We start from the raw sequence: 6,000 nt of genomic DNA, 5'->3' as shown, positions 1-6,000 counted from the left end.
TGTATCTAATGCCTTCCTCAAATAAATCAAATACTATCCAGTGTTGTTTTTTGTTTTGGTTTTTTTTTTTTTTCTGTGCTTAATGTTGTTCATATGTCTCAAGGAGAATTGATGTACTTGATTTAGTAGAAAAATACAGTGATAAAATTTGAGAAGCCGGAATTCCTATACTTTCCCATTATTATTTAGATAGTATTTTTACTATGAGAAAAATTCTTTCTTCGTCTGATTATTATCTGATCTTTCATAAATATAGGTAGACTCAGCCTGCAGTATAGGATGGGTTTCCTCATACAGATATATGCAATAAATGCAATGCCTCTATAAAGCATGTACTGACTTTACTCATATCTTTTTAAAGAAATTGAATTAATACAGATATATTTAAATGTCTGGTATTAATATCAGGTCTGACTTGAAATTCTGTCTGAAAGCTAATGAATATCTTTGCATGTGAATCTCTGGGACTCTGGATTTTCAGATTAAAATGTGTGTAACTGACTGAGATATTAGTCTAAAACTATGGATCTCTGCTGCAGCTGTTTCCAGATTATTTCCATTCAATCTCTGAGTCTTCTGTCTCTCTGCAGTGTTGAATTACAGTTGGCTCTGCAAATCTACTTTCTGAAATAGTGCACGTCCCTTTCAAATGAAACAGCTTAGTCTGCTCATATTTGGTCTCAAGTGTATTCTCTGACAAGAAGATTTTCATTTTTTTGTTTCAATGTAGTGGTGCCAGTGGTCAGGGAGGGAGAGGAGGAAAATCAAAGGTAATTATTTGTTTGGCTGCAGTGGTACGGAGTGGAGGATAAAGTAAAGCTATTAATCTCACCAAGAGATACTAGAGTCAAAGGCCGGTACATCGGTGGTTCTCTGTGATTAGGGAGTACTCCTGATACATCTTGCACATGTCTAATAATGCCTAACACCCCACTCCTGTAGGGTAGACACAGTCTACTTTTAGGAACTGCTAAACCTAACTGATTAAGATAATTAAATTAAATCAGAAGCACTTGTATCCAACCTGGGCTTGGCATTTATTGCTATTCTGGCAGAACTTATTAACATACTATGTCCAAAACCACTTTGACTATAGAAAATCATTATATTTAAATATAATTATTATATATGTATTTTATATATATATATATATCCATATCATCATGGCTAGACTTCACGAACAAATATCACATATACTCTTCCTAATGGGCCCTCCCTATAAAGAGAGCTTATGATCCCAGTTTTTACTTTCTCAGTCAGTAGAGCCCACTAGAAATCATTGAAGTAACACTACTGAAAATCAGAAGTATAGAACAAATACAGTTAGTCAGCTTATTTTTTGTCAAACACTGTGCTTCTTCTTTCCTCCAAGTCTGTGTCAGCCTTTGCAGAACCAGAACTGAGTCTGCCACATCAACAGGACACTTCCTCATTCCCACCCACAGAATCACTTCATATACTAGTTCCCTATGCAACATGCAGGTTTCTGTCAATGAGAGTTCTGCACTTGGACAATGAGAGCAGAATAATCAAGAGGCTTTCAATGCAGATCAGAGTGAAAAATACAACTACCTACAGAGTTAATTAAAATTTTGCACCTGCAATCTCATGGGTATTTTTACAGAAAAAAAAATGCCAAGTAATGCCAAGAAGTTTCAAACCTGAGTGACTTGCTTAGATTTAAGATTATACTCCACATTTTATTTGTTATATAGCTTTAGCCCTGGAGCAGTTCACTGACCTGTAGGAAGTCAAATTAATATCCTATTTGTGCTAGTCTCTCCATATCTCATAAACTGAAACAAAATGAGGAGCATGTCCAGAAGGTGATTCAGGTTTCAGAACTTTTTAGATCTCCATTGGTGTACAGTAATCCTTAACATGATAAATTCAACCTGTGAATGTGTTTGAATATAACACTGAGGAACCACTGTGAATCACAGTTATTTCTCAGTGTGGGAGGAAATTTACTGTCCCATGTAAACTGAAGGGACTGTATGGGAGATTTATAGTATAGTTTGACTGTTTTGATTGTATTTCTCCCAATGAAGAAAAGGTTAAAATATCTTGGAAAGCATAATGTTAATTACTGAATTATTTAAAATTAATATGTAATGACACTATGTCATCATGGCTAGGCTTCGTGAATGAAGATTTGGGAAAGGCTCTATCCACATTTGTTACAAGCACACTGGTGGCTAAAAAGGCCAATACGAGATAGACACAATTGCAAAAGGCACAGCAGAAAGACTCCTTAGGTGATGTATTCTGCAAGACACGATTCTTTCCGTGTTGTCTTTTCTTCTCGAGAGTGATCCTGTGTGCTTTCTCAAAGGAAACAGCAGCATTATAGATGGTGTGTCTCCAGACCTCCCGATTGAAGGCCAGAGTAGACCAGTTATGTTGATCAATATGGCCAAGACTGAGATGTTGTTTCAGGGAGTCCTTGTATCTCCTCTTCGGGGCTCCTCTCTTGCGGCAGCCGGTGGCAAGTTCATCATAAAGCAAGATCTTAGGGAGGCGATGGTCCTTCATCCTTGAGGCGTGCCCTGCCCAACGCAGCTGTGTTCTCAGCAACATGGCCTCAATGCTTGTGACTGCTGCTTGTTCTAGAACAGATGTATTGGTCACGTTATTTGACCAGTGGATGTTTAGGATTGTACGGAGACAGCGCTGATGGAAGTGTTCTAGGAGATGCAGGTGATGACCCATGATTCGGAACCATATAAGAGAGTAGACAGCACAATGGCTCTGTAAACGCTGATCTTTGTACTTTTCTTCAAGTGTTTATTTTGCCAAACTCTCTTATGAAGCTTTCCGAAAGCACTATATGTCTTTGCTAACCTGTTGTCTATCTCTCCGTCAATCTTACCATCGAGGAGATGAGGCTACCTAGGTAATTAAACTGCTGGACTGATTTAAGCTCTGACTGGCCAATGGTGATATGGGGATGATGGAAGACTTCCTGAGGTGCAGGTTGATAGAGAACTTCTGTCTTCTTTAAGCTGACTTCCAGCCCAAAGAGCTCAGCAGCGTCTGCAAAGCAGGATGTTAAACGCTGCAGAGCTGCTTCTGTGTGGATGACAAGGGCGGCGTCATCAGCATAAAGCAGCTGCCAGACAAGATGATTTAAGGTCTTGGTGTGGGCCTTCAGTCACCTTAGGTTGAATAGGCTTCTATCAGTACAATATCGAATGTAGCTACCATCCTGATCATCAAGGTCTGCAGTGGCCCTTTGGAGCATCATGCTGAAAAAGATTGTGAGGAGGGTTGGTACAAGAATGCAGCCTTGTTTCACACCATTAGTTATTAGAAAGGGCTCAGAAAGTGCATCGCTATATCTGACTTGGCTGCGCTGATCCTCATGAAGTGAGATGATCATTTTAAGGAACTTGGGGGGACATCCTAAACGTTCTAAAACCTGCCATAGACCTTTTCTCCTCACAGGTATGTAATGACACTATGTAAAACAGTGTGGATTGATCTCTTTATGGTGAGATATTAACACCTAGCGTAAAATTCAACATTTCAAAAGTAACAAACGAAAATTAAAGATTAAATGATACTTTATGGAATCAGATATATTTTCCTTAAAAATATTCTCTTCTTTTCCACTTTTAAATTTGGAAATTTATCAAAAACATAATTTCCAGCAAATCAATATTTATAGTGGCAAATATGTTAATTATGCTATTTCTAATTATCTCTGTTTGTTTTCACCTCATTAGCTGCCAGCAGACTACTTTGCTGCTCAAGGCGAAAGAGAACCTTGACCAAATTAAATGAAGGCTAGAGCAATTCCGTAATTGAGTGTTTGTGTTCACATATAAATCTATTTGTTCTGGCTTGATTTGCTTGCTTTCCTTTAAAGTACCTCAGATAAACAAAAATTTCTTCCTTTTTAATTAATGGCTGTCAAAATTGAGCTTTATTTAAATTCTAAAATAAATCCTGGGCATTAGTTTCAGGCTGCATAAATACGTTTTCATTTACTGAGCTGAATGCAAAATTGATGTAATTCCAGTCCTGTGGATTTTACTGCATGTAGTCTGAGCTTCCTAGATCCATCCTGCAAACAGAATGTCGTCATATGGATTACTATGAATCCATTATAAGCATTCCAATTAATATCTAGGGGCATTTCAGACTTCTTTCTAGAATTTGTTTTAGTCATCTGACCAAGAAGACTAATGGTTCAAATTCTATTCTTAAACGCATTTCTAATTTAGAAAATCCATTTACAATTAGGAGATGGATTTGGGATAAAATGAGATCTACTCCAAGGCATGCTGACTTATATCTAGCAGATATTGAAAGAGACAGGAGAATGTTCTTGAATTGTATAAAGGGAGTTGAGAAACAGCTGCTGTGGTATAAGAGTAGACTGGACAGTAAAACTGCCGTAAATACAGCAAAGAAAAAATCAGTAGGAATAGAGAGGTAACTAACAGGGTTATTCAATTAGGCTAATAGAAGTAATATTTCAGCATAGCTTTGAATCCATGAAAAATACAAGGACTAAACAATTTATTCCATAATTCTGCATGAACTGACTGCATGAAAAACTGTCTTCCACTTTTTGTAAATTGCTGAATTGGGAGTAATAGTATCAGACTGAAGTATAACAAATATCCAGAGAGTAGGACAGATATAGCCTTATTAGCAAAAAAAACTAGGCAGGGGAATAATTAAAATTATGAATTAATGCAGGCTGAAATAAAATGTAATATGGCTTATTGCAAAATAATTTTACTTTACTAATGTGCTATACTTCTTTGACAATATAATTGATTGTTCTTGGATAAGCAAGAAAAGGTGTTCCACTGAGATAGGAAAATACTCATGATCTATAATAGTCACAGATAAAATTTAAATTGCAATATTTTGTGTATTCTCACCTGTTTCTTTCCAAGATGGTAGAGTAGAATAAGGTCAGAAAGTGCTATTAGGATGCTCAGTGCTATTAGGATGCTCCATCAATAAAAAGGCAACAGATGAGAAAAGTTTGACTTGCTCTGTATGACGGAATAAAAGTAGAAGACAACTATGGTTGCTCTTTATAAATGCATATGAAAGCTAAATTGCAGGAGGAAGAAGAGATATTTAAACTAATAGATAATGCCATTGTAAGTACATATGTACCATCTTGCAGTTATTTAAGACAGAGATTAAGAGATACATGACTACCCTGGTATAGTGGCATAGGGGTTGGAAGTAGATGATCTTTAAGGTCACTTCTAACCCAAACCATTCTATGGTGCTATGATTCTATGGCAAAAGTAAAAATACCTTAAACACCTCACCAAAAAAAAATAGGAGGGTGAGATTTGTACTACCTTTGATCTGGGTAAGAGCCCAGATTTTCAATTTTATGCTTGTTTTTATTTGTTTTAATTGAAAACTTCCTCTTTTAAGTCTATAGTTTGTTTCCAGACCAAATTCTATGGCTTTTAAGTGCTTATTTGAATAAACTACTCCAGAGTACAATACTATCCAACCATTTTATGATAACCCTTTTACTATCAGTGCTTGAAATTCTGATCCTTCTTTTTTTCTTATTTTTATGTTTTTAATGATAATTGGAAGTAAAAAAATCCATGCAAAAACCTAAGTATAAAATTTGAAATTCTTTTTCATCACTAAGCTGTATATAATTGAAGTTCTGTAAACTACAAGACTTTTCTTTCTTGCTAATACTTTGTTTTTGTATCACAGGCTTCAACAAGGGGAAGTGCCATATTCTGCACCTGGAATGGGGTAACCCTGGATGTACATACAGACTGGGGAATGAGGTGCTGGAAAGCAGTGTCATGGAAAGGGACCAGGGGGTCCTGGTCGATGGCAAGTTGAATATGAGTCAGCAGTGCCCTGCAGTCAGGAGGACCAACCATGTCCTGGGGGGCATCAGGCAAAGCATCACCAGACAGTTGAGAGAGGATTGTCCCACTCTGCTCTGCACTGGTACAGCCTCACCTTGAATATTGTGTGCAGTTTTGGGCA

At 37.0% G+C, this 6,000-nt stretch overlaps 1 long non-coding RNA gene across 1 annotated transcript; it reads right to left on the bottom strand.

Annotated features, from left to right (window-relative positions):
- Nucleotides 1-3,962: 3,962 nt before the first annotated feature.
- Nucleotides 3,963-5,026, bottom strand: LOC135415644 (uncharacterized). The gene is made up of 2 exons (XR_010431216.1): nt 4,899-5,026; nt 3,963-4,069 (listed from the first exon to the last, which is right to left on the bottom strand). It is a non-coding gene; the product is annotated as an uncharacterized LOC135415644 (long non-coding RNA).
- Nucleotides 5,027-6,000: the final 974 nt, after the last annotated feature.

The sequence above is a fragment of the Pseudopipra pipra genome, chromosome 1 (assembly GCF_036250125.1).
Source record: "Pseudopipra pipra isolate bDixPip1 chromosome 1, bDixPip1.hap1, whole genome shotgun sequence".
In the NCBI taxonomy this organism is placed as follows: domain Eukaryota; kingdom Metazoa; phylum Chordata; class Aves; order Passeriformes; family Pipridae; genus Pseudopipra; species Pseudopipra pipra.
The sequence above is the reverse complement of the archived record's forward strand: the minus strand, read 5'-3'. Positions and strand labels throughout refer to the sequence as shown.